Source organism: Epinephelus moara, chromosome 11, assembly GCF_006386435.1.
Source record: "Epinephelus moara isolate mb chromosome 11, YSFRI_EMoa_1.0, whole genome shotgun sequence".
NCBI classification, from domain to species: domain Eukaryota; kingdom Metazoa; phylum Chordata; class Actinopteri; order Perciformes; family Serranidae; genus Epinephelus; species Epinephelus moara.
Genome location: NC_065516.1, coordinates 16911674 through 16926856, shown reverse-complemented (window position 1 = coordinate 16926856; position 15183 = coordinate 16911674). Strand labels below are relative to the sequence as shown.

At 43.1% G+C, this 15183-nt stretch overlaps 1 protein-coding gene across 1 annotated transcript in view; it reads left to right on the top strand.

The window, feature by feature from the left end:
* The window catches only part of plxdc2b (plexin domain containing 2b), a 144777-nt gene that overhangs the window by 1154 nt on the left and 128440 nt on the right, over nt 1-15183 (top strand). The window lies entirely within an intron of this gene.

Below are 15183 nucleotides of genomic sequence, written 5' to 3'. Positions count from 1 at the left end.
CTCTGTCGAAGTCCTGATGAGGAAACCTGCACTCTGTCCATCTTGATGTCCTTGATTATAAGACACAGGAGAAGTCCAGTGTGAACAATATCTCTACTGTAAAGCCACAATGTGTGCACCTAAAGTCCACTAATCTCAAATCTAGTCCATGACACACACACACACACACACACACACACACACACAGCTCAGCCCTCTGACAGACGGTGGAATAAGTTCATGCCAGCGCTGTTCCTGTTCACATAGGCGAGCTCTTGTTTCCCAGGGCTTTTATTGCTGGCAGCGGATTTTCATCACGTATCAGATAGTGGTTTGAGAAATGTTCGGCTGCTGACAGTGACTGTAAATTAAACCCGTGTGTGTGTGTGTGTGTGTGTGTGTGAGCACACCACAGAGTTACTGGAATGTATGGCTCTGTTTGGGAGAGATGCTATCGGCCGCATGTGGCCGTTCGCACACACTTTTTTAGTTTCACACAGTCGTACTCAGTCCTGTTTATGAATTCAATCAATCTGCTGGGCTGCTGCTGCTGCATTCTGGCTCATTTCACATCAGCGCTTTAGTGGAAAACAACGGCTTGTGTGTGTTTGTTGTGGGAAAACTGAATCAGAATCAGAATGAGGCTTGTTTTTAGAGGTTGCCAAATGAGGAAAACTCCTCAAAACACCAACATGCATGAACAAACAGGGCATTTTCCTCTCAGAGCGCTCCATCGCTCCATCTCCTGCTTGAGCTGAACACATTTAGTATGTAGGACAGTATTTTTAGATATCTGGGCGAGGTGCTTCCCTTGTCATACACTGACCTCCACTCTGCTGTAGGAGCAGCCCCCCGTGCTTCCTTAGATAGGATTAATAGAGCACAGGTGGACTCCTCCACTCTCTGGAAGTAAAATAATAATGCACCATTCACTACCAGAAAAGACTCATAGAAAGTGTCTCAGCAGCTCCAGCAGAGGCTGAAATGTGGATAGACTGGTTGCACACTTAGACGAGCTGTGAAGCACATCTGGGTGAAATTACACAACATCCTGTGAGCTCGGTGCATCGTTTTTCTTTTTTATAAGCTCTCAGTCTGGGGCTCTGTGATGCTCACCGGGTGATACATTTACCAGTGGCGCACTCACAAAATTGGGGCTGATTTGGGGGGTAATTTGCACCCCGGTGCTTCTCTCGGAGTGGAAAAAGAGATGTTCCACTAGACTCTGGAGTGTGTCTGCATGTGTGATAGGAGAATGAAAGAGCGAGAGAGCGTGAGAGGGAGAAAGTCTTGCCTCTTGTAATGATGCGGTCTGATTTAAAAGCCTGCGCTGAGGGCTGTTAATGTGCTAAGATTGTGGTTGTGTATGGAATTTAATTCGCTGTGGATGCTCGCAGTTGTGTTTCTTTGGTCTGTAGAGAGTTAACCATGCTCGCAGGCAGCGATATGGTCTCTGGCTCCCTCATACATCATACTGCCAGCAGGCACCTCTGCAATCATACAAACACACTCACATAAGAGTGTGAGCTGCAGAGAAACATGCAGAGCAGCTCTCAAAGAGTTTGACCTTCATGACAATGGTTCTGAGAGCCGGTATACTTTTAGATCCAGTTTCAAGTCATTTGGACCCCTCAGCCAACAAGTCCCTGATTGAATCTTTTATTAACAGTCACTCCTTAAGTTATTCCCAATTGCCTCTCTCTGACACTACAGGTGTCTGCAAAGGAATTTATGACGTATATGAGCGTGTGCTGTCTCAGTGATGTCAAGTTTGTTTCCATCCACTTGTTTTTAAGCACATTTTCAATTAATGCTGGTAAGTTGAATATCAAAAATATGTTTTAATGCTTGGCTGAGGTGGAAAAGTTGGTTTATCAATAAAACATCTGATATGTATGGAGCGATGAGGAGACTGTAATGTTAAAGGGAAACTTTGCTGATTTTCAACAAGCTCTGTGTTATGGCAGTGTGTGCACATAAATGGTGCTTTAAATGCGTCATCGCACATCAGCAGATGAATGAATGAATGAATGAATGGAGAACTCAGGGTGCTGGCAGCACGGGTGGAAACCAAGCACGCCCAGTGGACCACGAACATTGTTAGATGTTGATATTTGGTTGGAAGTAGGTTTTGACGTCAGGTAACCAAAATTCAATGCCAGATCGTCTAATGCCAATGTCAATTAGACGTAGAAAACTGATGACAGATGACGATATTTTGTTGGTTTAAACCTGTGTTGTTAAGTAAACCAAATCCAATGTCTTCCAAATGTCTCATGCTAACGTCGTCTTGATGTACAATAACGACATTTAGTTGTAATGTATGGAGAACAAAACCCAACGTCTGCACAACGCTGTGATGTTAACGTCTACAGAACATGAAATTTTAACAACATTAGACATTTAGAATATCGTCAACCTGATTTTTATTCTAACCAAAATTAAATGTCTGTCTGACGTAAAAGTCCGACGTCTTTCTGATGTCATATTGGCATTCGGTTCATCTGGATCATCAGCAACAGCCGATTGTAGGCGATCGTATATATATGCAATTTTCACTCGCCCTTGTTATTCATTAAAAAAACGGATAAAAACATTGCAACATGAATCGCAGTTTTTTTTAGAAGGACTTCATGAAATCAGGCATTTCAGGTTGCAATAGTCCCAAAATCATCCTGTGAAATCCTGGAGGGACTAGGAAGCACTCTGTGCGCTGGTGCCCCACTGCATACAGCTCTTTATTTTTTTGCCTATGCCCCTCAGACAGCCTGAGTCCGCCACTTAATGTTAGTGTGCGTAAATGTCACAGAGCAGTGACAACATATGTGGTGAAAGCCCTGCAACGTTTCCATGCAGTAGATTCCCTTGTGGTTAAGGTACAATACTGTACATAGACAATACATATCTTAAAGGTTACCTTACTGATGCCTTCATAAAACAATTAAATAAGGAATTTTATAGGATTCAGATTTGATATCATCCCCTTTCATGACAAATGCTGCCAAGTTGCTGTCTTCTCTTTGTCATGCTTAAGGGATGATTCCCGACATAAACTGTCTGCAGAGAACAAAATGGGAGGTCTGGCTCAGTCTACTTTAGTGAAGAGATTGTAAGCCCTCTTGGAATCTGCCCTTCCTCCCCCCGTCTTTCTGACATTGCACATTTCAGAACAGACAGAATGAGCTAGCCTCTTTATTGGCCCTCTGAATGACCTGCTGAAAGGATCTGCCATGAATGGATGACGGGGGCGGGGTGGGTATGAGGGGGTGAGAGACAAGGAGGGGCGGCGACGGCGGCGGCTGGGGTTTATGTGCAGCCCTGTATGCAGCCACAGTGGGCCGTGCCATACATCGCAGAGGCTGGGAGGCAGGGAGGCAGGGTCGTCCCCCTGTACCAGCATGCAACAGCAGCACCAGGCTCCTGCATTAGTCACGCCTGGCCTTCGTCGCTGAGCTCCTGCCCCCTTTTTAACTGGGAAGAAGCTCAGCCTGATGGCTTGAGAGGGCCGGAGCAGCACACAGAGTTCAATAGGCTCAGAGACAAAGAGCAAAGAGGCCACTAGTTAATGAAACCCAGCGCTGTTAAGCTCCTCTTTAGCTTTTTCTCTTTGTCTTTCATGTGGTTCAAAAGCTCCTTCACTTCCAATTGTTGCAGAGCTCCTCCAGAGTTATCAGTGATCACTCCCTGGCATTTTCTACTCTGTGTGATTTATTTAGTTTGTCCAGAGCAGCAAAATTGTAGATCTTGTCCGTCAAGCAAGTTTGAAAAGGTCAAAGGCAAGAGCCGCCTGCCTCGTTTCGAAGTGTTACAGATCTGAACGTCAGCGGTTCAGCGAGAGATGACAAGCATTTTCCATTCATGATAAACATCCCCTATCCACAGATGATTGCAAAGCTGCCAGTACTGCAGCATCATCCTGTTGACTCTGCTAAGGGATGCTGCCATGAAAGAGATGCTAGATCATCAGCTGAGGGGTGAAATGAGTGAAATGGTTTTCATTTAGGTGGGAGGAGTTGGTATTTCTTTTGCCTGAAGGGGGAATTTTGGGGGGGATAACGAGGAGAAGGAGGAGGCTTTGAAAATTTCCCCTCTTTGCTGAGCAGCCTCACAGTGCAGGATAAAAGAATTACAGCTGCATAATAAAAAATATTACACTGTAAAGTATAGTGAGTGATGATTAACAGCATATTTTATTAGGATAAATAAATGGTAGGAATATGAAAGGAAAACCCCTCCCTTGGTGGAGATCCAGGAGGGATTTTGTGATGCTGGTGTACATTATCTACTTAATTTTGCCTGCCTCATTTGCTTCTGCATCTGTTAGTTATTTCCTGTTACAATCAATCAGCATCAGTATGTCAAACATACTTGAACACAGGGCTGCGTACAAATTTGTGTTTTCTTTCTGTGGTTTTGTTTTGTTTGTTTATTTGCACTGCAGGGGTCCTCGGATAAATGGGGAATAGTTTATTTCATTGTTAATTCACGACAGAAGTGAGTCCAGTGTGAGTAAGAGTCACAAGACTGAGCTGATCACAGGTTTCACTTCCTTCACGGTAATCTCCACAACTGTAGTTGACAGCGGTAGAATTCTGGTCTTGATCATATCTAACAACCAAAATCTTTTCAGATGGAGGTCCCTAAAGCAAAATCTTTATACTGGAGGAAAAAGAAAACAATTGCATGTTTCTTGGCAGAATTCAGGGGTAATTTTCCATAAAGCAATGCAAGTGCACCTGACAGCTGGTGTGTCAAGAATCCAGCAAGTCCTGTTGGAGCTACTGTTGGTAAAAACATTACTCATCGTTTTTCCAATTTGAGTTTAAAAGAAGTGGAAATGCCAAGAAAAACAACAAAAAATAAACCTAAAATATGGTGGAAAAAAGGTTTTTACAGGTTTTGGTTTGAGGTGGGAAGTTGATGTATCAATAAAACATGTGACAGAGTGCAATAGACACAGACTTTGTGAATAAATGATTACGTACATGAAGTACACCTAGAGGGCAGTGGCCCTTGGCGTCGGATTCGGATGCACAATGCACCCTTTGATGTCCGAACAAGATGCACAGGGCTTTCAGCCAACTCCAATGGAAACCCATCCATGTCGTCATTATATGTTCAGAGCAACGACCGTAGTATAAAGAGCGCGGAAGTCTGCTTGGAGCAAGTGGGAGAGGAGGTGGATGGGTCCAACAAGCACAGGTCTTTGACCCACGAGACTGGAGTTGACGTCCCGTATGAACTAAAAGATCTATTTTGTCACGTCAGTCGTTAGTCTTGTGTGTCGAATGACATGACTCATGCCAACCACAATCTTTTCCTAATCCTAAGTAGTTTTGTTTCCCAAACCTCACCGCCAACCCCTTGTGTCAAGATACAACACAGATGGCTGGGCAGAAGCTGCTGCCAAAGCATCAAAATATGACGAGTAAGGCTGAGATCATGTTGGTGACTTCAACATCCACCGAAACTTGGATGTGAAATGTGCTTGTCTTTCAGACGATTTTCAAGAAATTCCATTCAAATTTGCAAACTTTCCTATGAGCAAGAACAGGAGGAAAACTCATTTCCAAAAAAAGGCATAAATAATCCAAGTCCAGGCACTCATGATGGTTTGAAAAATATAGTGTAGACCCTCTACACCCTGAGGAAGGGGCAAGTCAATACGTGTTGGTGCATTTTTAATGTTTCTAGCCTGTTGAAATAAAGGCCTTTTATGTTTTTCAACCCATCTTGAGGGCCTGGACCTGGATTATTTATGCCTTTTTTCGGCAGTAAGTTTTCCTCTCCTTTTTTTTTGAGGCATTCCTTTCCATGAGCACTGTTGGTTTGAGGGACACCAGTAGCTCTACTGCTACCTTTTTCTTTCCTATGAGCAATTAACTATGTCTCTGATTTCTTTCAGTATGTAGAACATGGGTGAGGAGCCAACACCAAAATCTGACATATAATTTCTCCTCTCTTTAGGTTCAGTTTCTCCTATTAAACTGGAGTGAAATATCAGTGTATGTGGCAGTTATCCATTGGAAAAAAGTGCATTTTGAGGGTGGATTTTTCCTTTGAAGTCATCTAATGTGGCCCATGTTAACACCAGTCACATGCACAATCTGTCTTTTCTCTTTGTCTTGTCTCGCCTGCATGCTGAGGACTGCCGCACGGTTAAATTATGGGTAAAAATCTCGTCCAAGTTTCATGCATGGCCTTTGAGTATCTCATTAGATCGCAGCAGGCCTACATTCGACAGTTAAACCCTGGCACCTATAAGCTTGGCGCACACCAGTGAGTACCTGGTATTTGACAACGGTAACCTAAAGTTCACAGTGCTGAATTTTATGGGTAACATTGTATAAAATGGCTGGCTGGTTGGCACTCAGCTGTGTGGCCTATAACAGGGTCCCTGTTGGCTAAAGCCTGCTAAAACATCTTGAAGACGTAATGATGTGAAACACAGATGGGCTGATTTCATGCTTCATACACTGCAAACCTGTTGGAGTGGAGTTTTCTGTGTCTAATCAAAGGGCGAGAAACATACTTGCAGGTGTTACAGACAACTATAAATTTGTCCTGTCAAATTATTTAAGAAAACAGGCAGCGATTTTGATTTTTTTTTCTTCTATCTGAGTGGTATTTCAGCACACAAACCCCCGCAGGTGCCCATATTGTAGCTGTGCATCATAACACAAACCAGCTTCCTCAAATGTGAAAATTACGTACGGTGTCTGCCTCTTTTTTCACGCAGCGCCTGCACCGAAATGATGAAAAGAATCCAAAGATTTGATGCGCACGCTGAAAAAAAGTTGAAAGAGGCGGCTCTGCAAAGGGGAACAAAGTGTTACATGCATGGCTATCATGAAGGAGGAGAGAGCGTGGTGTTTCAGGCCGGCCGCCCAGTCATGCTGAAAGAAGATAAGGTGCCAGAGGAGCCTGTCACCCCACCCTGAAGCAGGCTTCATATCCTGAGCCCAGCAGGAGCGCTAGCTTGGCTTTGTCCCACAAAAGCAAGTGTCACTCACAGGGTTTACGGCATGCTGCTACATGCCTTCGCCTATATGTGCAACTGTGTGTGAAAGTTTTCTCTCTCACACTCGGTATCTGTGGCTGTCAGTTCCCATGCGCTCTCTCTCACTAGTGTTTTCTTGCTTGTACTTTGTGAAATCAGACAGCAGCGAGTCAAGTAGATGGCTGAGTATCAAACCTCAGTACTTTTTGATTCCAGATTGAAATTTGGCTCTGAAGGTTTGGTCAGATTCTTTGTCTTGTTTACTTATTCTCCTCTCAGATATGAAGGTCTGGTGGAAACACTTCAGACGTTTGTCTAATTTTGTGAGAAGAAAAATTGGCTTTTACAGGGTTTCTTGCATATTGAGTTATTGAATAAGTATTGTTTTGGCTTTTGTGCTGGTATTTAATTTTGAAATGTTGAATTGACCGTTCACTAAACCCCCCCTTGTTTAGTAATGGAAAGCTTTAGATTCACATGCTGGAGCCATGTACATTGGGCTTTGTAAACAGAGATACTACTACTATTTTATTTAAAATCAAAAACACATGATCAAATGTGTAAGGGATTGATTAAACGTAGTGCGTTTGTCAGCTCTGACATTATCTGTATTTGTTAGCATGTCTGGCTAACTAACTTTCGACCTACAGTAGTAACCAAGCATTTTTTCTAATGCCTAGAAGCATTTCATGCTACGTTGATTTGTTTGGTTAGAGGTTATGAAAAAAAATCCACAGCTCACTTAAAGTGAAGCCAGAAAATCTGTTTCGCCCCCTGGTGGATGTAGTTCATAAACCCCACCCCCTCCGTGTTAGTGGATTGGAAAAGGGCCAAACTACGCATTTAAGTTGCCGTCAAATGACATTTTTCCCAAAGATGTTGTTCGTCACTTTAGGAAGTTCTTATAATGCAGCTGTAAAAGTGTTCAATTTTCTTATGGGGTCTGACGTCATGATTGACAGCTGTGTGTCAATCTGTGACCAGTGGCACTACTCACAATTGGGCTGGATGGGTTTATGGGCGGGAACTCGATACCGTGGCTCTACTTCCTGAGCGCTGCTGTGTAGACTTTGGCTCCAAATGAAGTCACCAGCACAATATGGCAGCGCTTGTATCTGGGATGAATGTTGTCATCAAGGGTACAGATTTAAGAACCCTTTGTAGGTGTCTTGTATTAAAACAAGTCAGTGGGACTGTTACGCCACTATGCTAAACCTGGCTTGTGAAATCTCATCAACTAAGACTAGTAAGCCTGTAACTTGGTGCTTGTCCCTATGTGTTTCATTAGATGTGAGAAATGTGCCTGGACTTCCCTGGGTGAGTTTGACCTCTCCTATCTGTGGGGGGTTGTGTGGTTGACTCACCGCCAGGCCAAAGCTCTTGCCCCTCGCAACCAGCTTGCTCGGACTGGACCACTTTGCTGGACACCCCTCGGGTGACGTTCCATTGGACCAGTCGACCAGCTCGTTCTTTGTCATTGTTCAGAGTAAATGTGTATTTACATGATTTAATCATGGTGGCATGTCGACGCTTTCTCAGTTTCTTTTGTCTTCAGAATGTCTTGCCTCGGGCGTCTCTCTCATGGTGTGCCTACTCTGCACAAAGGCCTCTCCAGCTCTCCCTTCAGGTGCAGCAGATAGAGGCTAATGCATCAATACTACCAATCCTTAAGTGTGACGTCAGTGCTGACCCTGCCTTCTACCACCTGCCTCAACCACACCCACATCTACAAGATATTCATTAAACTACCAATAAAGCTATCATAACAGTGACACATCAAAAAGCCTCAAAATCAGAAGCTGCTTTTGTCTTCCACTGTTTAAAATCAAGGACCCATAGTTTCAAGCAGCTTGACAGGCATAGCAACGGTAATAAAAGAGGGGGCAGGGGCTTAGCTAACGATGAGTTGTGAAATTTTGATTAACAGCCCTGCTTACTGTACCTTTGACTGATTCCCTTGTGTTATTTGAGTAGACTGAGTCAGCAAAATGCAAAACATCTTCATTTACTTAACTGAGTGCAGTTACATTTAACCTGCCTTCTAACCTCAGATCGATCTTTTTATTGGTCCCTTTATCATGTTAATAGCATGCTCAGTTGAGAAGCCATCAATTATGGTTTTATTACATGCAGTTGTTGCTCCCTCCTTTAAATAAACCTGATGTAACGTGTTGCCTTTGCCATGATTAGCCTGCTAATGCTGCACACACTTAAGTATGTTCAAACAGTGTTTAGAGCCGTGCCAAGTGAACCCTCGCAGACATTGATGTGTTTTTCTTGCTAGTAGGTCCAACAGCGCTGCCTTTGTTTTGCTGCCCGGAAAATGTCTCCTCGTCCCTCGTCCAGAAGTTTCTTTCTCCCGACCAAACTCATCCTGACAAAGAACAAGCATGCCCCGCAGCAACGGCCTCTTCACAGTGCAACACTTTGACGTGCCGGGGCATTTTTAGGGTGGAAATGAAAAGATTTACAGCCACAAGTGTGTTTCTATGTGAAGGGGCAGAGAATGGATTGTGACTTTGACGACTCCATCAAAGTTGTTTTCTGTTTGCCACCTCGCATCAATAATTCATATGGATGGAACAGATCTTCAGGATGTGTAAACTGGTTATTGCTGCTGTCATTGGCCTTTTTGGTGAACATATTGCTTTGTGTACTTGGAGGCATTTTTTTGTTGGCTTGAACGTTGATGTCTTGAAACATTAAATGTCACAGAAATTGAAATTGACTGATTTGTGGGCCCCACAGCCTCTGGGAATTAAAGTTGGTCATCTGTCAGTGTGTGTGTTGGAAAGAGAGCGGTCAACATTGTTCTGTGACTTGTTTGGGCTAATTCACCCCTCGATTGAGTCATAAAGTCTCAACGCAGTTCTTGTAATACATCTGTAAGGCTTCCTGGCGGGCCTCATCACTTGACCCTTCAGGAATCAGGACTGCCAGAAATGAGAGGATAAAGGACGTTTCCCAGAAGCGAGTAAAGGTTTCTGGAGGTCAGGGTGTTTGTTTGGATCATGCCGTTTTGGACAAGCCTTTCCCAGCTGTCCACCTCCTAACCCGGTGCTGAGCTCATCCCAGAGCTGTAAACATGAGGCCAGTTGGCAGCTCACTCATAAATGGGAGTTGCACTTGCAGCACATTTTCATCCTGTTTACCACTTCTTCTTCTTTTTCTTTTTCTGACTTGATCAAATATGCTTGATTCAACAAAAGTGAGCCACACCAACAAAAAAAAGTCAACAAGTGATTCTGGTAAATGAGGTTCAGTTTGTGCCGGGTGTTCAGGTTTCTGTCTCCTTGCCAGTGCTTGCTAGCCGAGAGTTTCTCCCAGAGCTCAGCGCAGAGCCAGGAACAAAGGCTTGCTTTGAGTCTTTGTGGTGATGAATTGTAAGGTGTAACAGCAGCCTTTGTATGGGAGACAGAGAAAGTGGGAAACTCTGCCCAGGTAACTAGAGACCCCCAAGTCTCGATCCAATGGCATGTCCTGCGCTGACTGGGGGAGTTAATTGTGTTTTCTTGTACAGTCTAGCAAGAACAAGCATCCTGATATCAAGGGAGGCTGTAAAGTGTACACATGTTATGATCCAGAAGGCAACAACACATCAATTTAATGGGCACAATAGATCAAAGTCTGTGGTTTGGCTCTGTGAGCAGCAAATTGGCTGGTCTGCAAGCCTCGGCCTGACTGCCTGCGGCATCTCTATTAAGTACAGGTATTTGTTATGTAGAACTGGGTATGAATATGCCTGTTTGTGCTTGGAATATTTTGTCTCTCCTTTCCTGTCCTTTTGTCTTTGACGAACAAAGTGCGAGGGGGAGGAGGAAGTGGTTGCCATACAGCTGAGAATAAACCACTCTCTTCCCCTCACCCAGAGAGGGCGGCTCTCAATGATTTCCGTCCTTTAGGCTGATGGGTCTTTTGTCTCGTCTTTGAACATGCAGTATTTGCTCACTGAGTGTCACTGAGAACGAATGCTCTTCAGATCTGGGTCCATCTTGCTGAAGCACTCTGTCACCTCCCTGTAGGACTGCTGGGTTAGAAATGTATTACACTCTCTTCCTAGCAGCGAGGTGCTGTTGTATTAAAATGGTAAATTACAATCATTTTCAGAAGCTAACGGTGTTGTGTCCAAAGATTGTGATGGATGGCATTTGTTACGGAGGGAATGAGTGTTTGTGACCATTAAAAGGTGTTTATGCGATAGCTCTTTTGTCAGGTGGTGAGAGCAGCCCTCACATCATAAAGAAGTAATTGACTCCCATTTAAAGGCCTTTGTCTCCCGCGCCCCAGAATGCTTTAATTAGATGGCAAGTAAATTAGTGTGAGCCGTTTAATTATGAATATGTTATTCATACCATTGCACAAAGGTAATAAATGTGCTCTTCTCTCGAACAGGTGGGGTGGGAGTGAATGATGAACGAACAGTGTACAACCATGAAATCAGTATGAGCGACAGACATTCAGGGATTTGTAACTGATAGATGTTATAGAAGTACGGCAGCCCTGAGGTGTAAAAACTCGGGGTGTCAAAAGTTAACAGTTACTCAGTTAACCGCAGAGAATATTTTTGACTGTTTAGGGAGTGTTCGTTATTTATTAGAGGGGAGGAGGGGGTGCAAAATGGGGAAGAGATATTTTTCAAGCACTGGGGAGCGAGTTATGTTTGTTTGATTTGGCTTAGGGGAGGGACAGTCAATTTTAAATGGTCATGTTTTGTATTTATTCTAATACCCTCAGAGCCCTAAATCTTGCAAGTGGGTTTAAAAGACATGTTTTTCTTAAAAATCTCCAAAATCACTTCATCTATCAGAGCCAGAAACTGTGAAATATGGTGGAGGGAGGGTCATCATGCATTTTTCTTCAGTCACTCAGGGAGGCTCATGGAAAATTATTTGTAGATCATCTGGGGAGGGTCATAATGTAAAAAAAGACAACCCCCCCCCCAAACTAACAAGGTCACACCCCAGCCACCCCTGTATCCTGGTGAGTAAAATACACTCTCTTATACATGTCGGTCTATAGGTTAATTTTGCTACTTCACATTACCTAGGTCTGGTAGGCGCTAACCTTAGCTAGCAGCGCTGCTCATTCGGCGATTACTGCTTGTAACCGACCCAACAGCATTGCTGTGGAAACATTGTGCCCACCCCCTGCTCTCCCCCCAGGTTGCCCCAGTGAGAGACCCCCTTTACCATTGGTTACTACTGTTATCTCTGTTAGTACTATTAGCAATGTCAGCACGGCTAGTGGTGCTAACATAGTTAACATCCTAAAGGGGTTTTGTGGCTCAAAGTGAAGCCACTTACTCACCAGAGCAACCTGGGGGGAGACGGGAGTTTGGTTACCATGTTTCTACAGCAAACCATCTCAGTTACTAGCGGCAATTGCTAAATAAGCAGCACAGTTAGCTCCTATTCTCCTCCTACTAGATCCCGTTGGTGTGCAAAGCAGAGCAGTCAGGGCAAATGTTAGCTAACCAGTGAAGACTGGAGGGTGGGCAGTGGGCACTGTGTTTCCACATCCAACTGTCTGTCAGCAAAGCCAAGAGAAAATAAAATTAAAGTCAAGACATTTACATCACAAAACTTTAAAATTTTCAGCGTCCCAAAATGGATACTGCTTTGAAATGTGGCGCTAAAGCTGGCTGAGTCAATGGAGCGCTGGACTGAAAGAAAAGACATTTTGTATTACAAGTAATTTTGCGTTTTTTCTTCAAATGAATATGTTAGTTAGCAGGAATGGGTGTCAGGCAATCTAAAGTAAACTTAACTGAAACTGACATCCCTATGCAAAACGCAAAGCATACAAAACATAATAAAATGGAAATGGAATGAAACAATCGATTAATCAAGAAAATAATTGACAGATTGACAGTTAGTTGCAGCCCTTGCGTTGTTTTCTGTTTTTAGCTATCAGTTTTAAATGTTTTCTAAAATGTGATTTCTGTATTGCTCTGTGTTGTGACTGTGTTTTGTTTTTCAGTGCTGTTGTGTGTTGCACCTTAGAGCCACCGTCTAAAAAAGGAACGAACTGAAAAATGTCACTTTTTTCAGACCATTCCGCCTCATTCTGGTGTAATTGTTCAACCCAGAGGCAGTGTTGAGGGGTTTATCATTACACTGGTGTCCCACAGCAACCAAAAGCTGAAACGTGTCTCAGGCAGAGGAGGTCCAGATATTGATTAAATGTCTGGCCAGCTCCCCATTCACCCAAAGGCCTCCGATATCACAGACGCAGGTTAAGGTGCCAACGCACTGTGCATCATCGCAACTGGGACCTGCTGGCTGCCAACCTAACTTCATCTAAACACATTTATTTGAGTCATAAATAAAGAGTTGTGGAGATGTAATTTGACTTCTGTGATGCAATAAATTTTCCCTGTTTTGTTTTTGGCTTGATGAAATGAAAGACCAGCTTTCAAGCAGATATTGAATGGGGGTCAAAAATGAAATGCCCCGTCTTCAGACAGCTGCCAAACCAATGATATATGCCCTGAAAATCCCACCTATCGACAAGCAGCCAAAATTGAAAATGAGAGGCAGCGATATGAATATAAATGAGTTATTTGATGTCCTTTTTTGCCCCAAATGGCAGAATTTTTTTTTTTCAAGGCGTGTGCCCGTTACTCACGCCTGCAGTAATCTATCATTTGCTACAAAGCCAGCTGCGCAGTTTGGGACACAACACGATTTTTTTATGTCATTCAAAGTCACACTGCATTTTTCTACTAATAGGAGCTATTAAATATCCTTCTGACAGTTGTTCTTGTCAGAGTAGCGCTCCATGTCCACTAAATTTAGAGATGATTCATGATTTTTGATGCTTATTAGGGATTAGACATTCAGCATGTCAAAGTGCCAACCTAAATATGGATTTACTTTTAAAAACGTGGCATTCAAAGTGACATCTCTTCAACTGAACAGAACAAAAACAGTGGAAAATCATTCTCAAAGAATCAAAAGCAAAGTTATGATGGAAACTAATAAGTGGTAAAAGCCAGCATTTCCCTGAACTTATGTTTACTATAAAACAGCTCCCCTGCTTCAGGGCCTTTTTTTGTCTTTGCGGATGGAGAGTCACATGCAGAGCATTTGTGGAGCATTTTTCTTCAGTGGTTCAGAGAATCAGCTCAGAGATCGACTCATCAGATCTTATACTGAGGCATTTTATTGTTTGCACATCATTTCTGCAAACAATTAGAGCTGAGCTGATGAGTTGGAGGGTCCATTGAAAAGTCAGGCTCAATGCATGGTTGCATGTCTCGATGTACACGTGCAAGCTTTAAATGTACATGTGTGCATTATTGTGTATATTTGTGTGCGTTCCTGCATCTGTTTGAAGTTATTGAGCAGCCACTTCACAGCAGCTGTCAGCCAGTGATTGGGTATTATGTGTACACAGATGGAACGGATGGGTCGTTTTGGGATCATTCTTTGCAGAGCCTCATTGATGGAAAGATGAAGGTCAGGAGACACTTTAAAGTCAAACTGAAATTACATTTATGCTTGCAGTATATAGATGTTACTGTTTTGTGTACTTTTTCTGGGTAAAACTGTATTATTTATTTCTCTGCCGTGATAGTGCTCTCCAGGGCGTGTGAATGTTTTGTGAGTTTTGACTGTCTGGTCAGTTGCAATCAACAAAACTGGACCAATGAAAGAGAGACAGCTGATGCTGTAAAATGCTTTGTATTAACTTGCAGAATGACTTGCTGCTGTCAATAGCAAAATGGAAGTTGACAGCTTCTGGCTTAGACACTGTTTCCACTAGTATGCGCAAAAGTTTCAGTATCATTACAGTCTGTATCTCCATACACAAAAAGTGAGAATGAATCAAATTTATGTTCGACCTTAAGAGCAAAACAGAGACGAAGTACTGATTTTCTGTAGCTTTTAGCCAGAGTTTTCTGAAAGCTTAAATCAGTGAGCTCTCCAAACAAATCAAACTTTAAGGGATACTTTGCCAATTTTCAACCAGCTCTCTCTCTGAAACTCAGACCAAACTCTGATCAAATGGCCAAACTAAGCAGAGTTGGTCAAATATAAACCAAACTTCTGTTACTGTATCCTGTTTCTCGCCTGAAGTGTCTTCAGAAACATATTTTAGTGCACTGTTTGGATGTAATGTGAGAATTTGTGAACAGGAAGTTCATACCATACCATACCATACATTGTATTGTAAAAATGGTGGCCGAAAAAACTGCAATT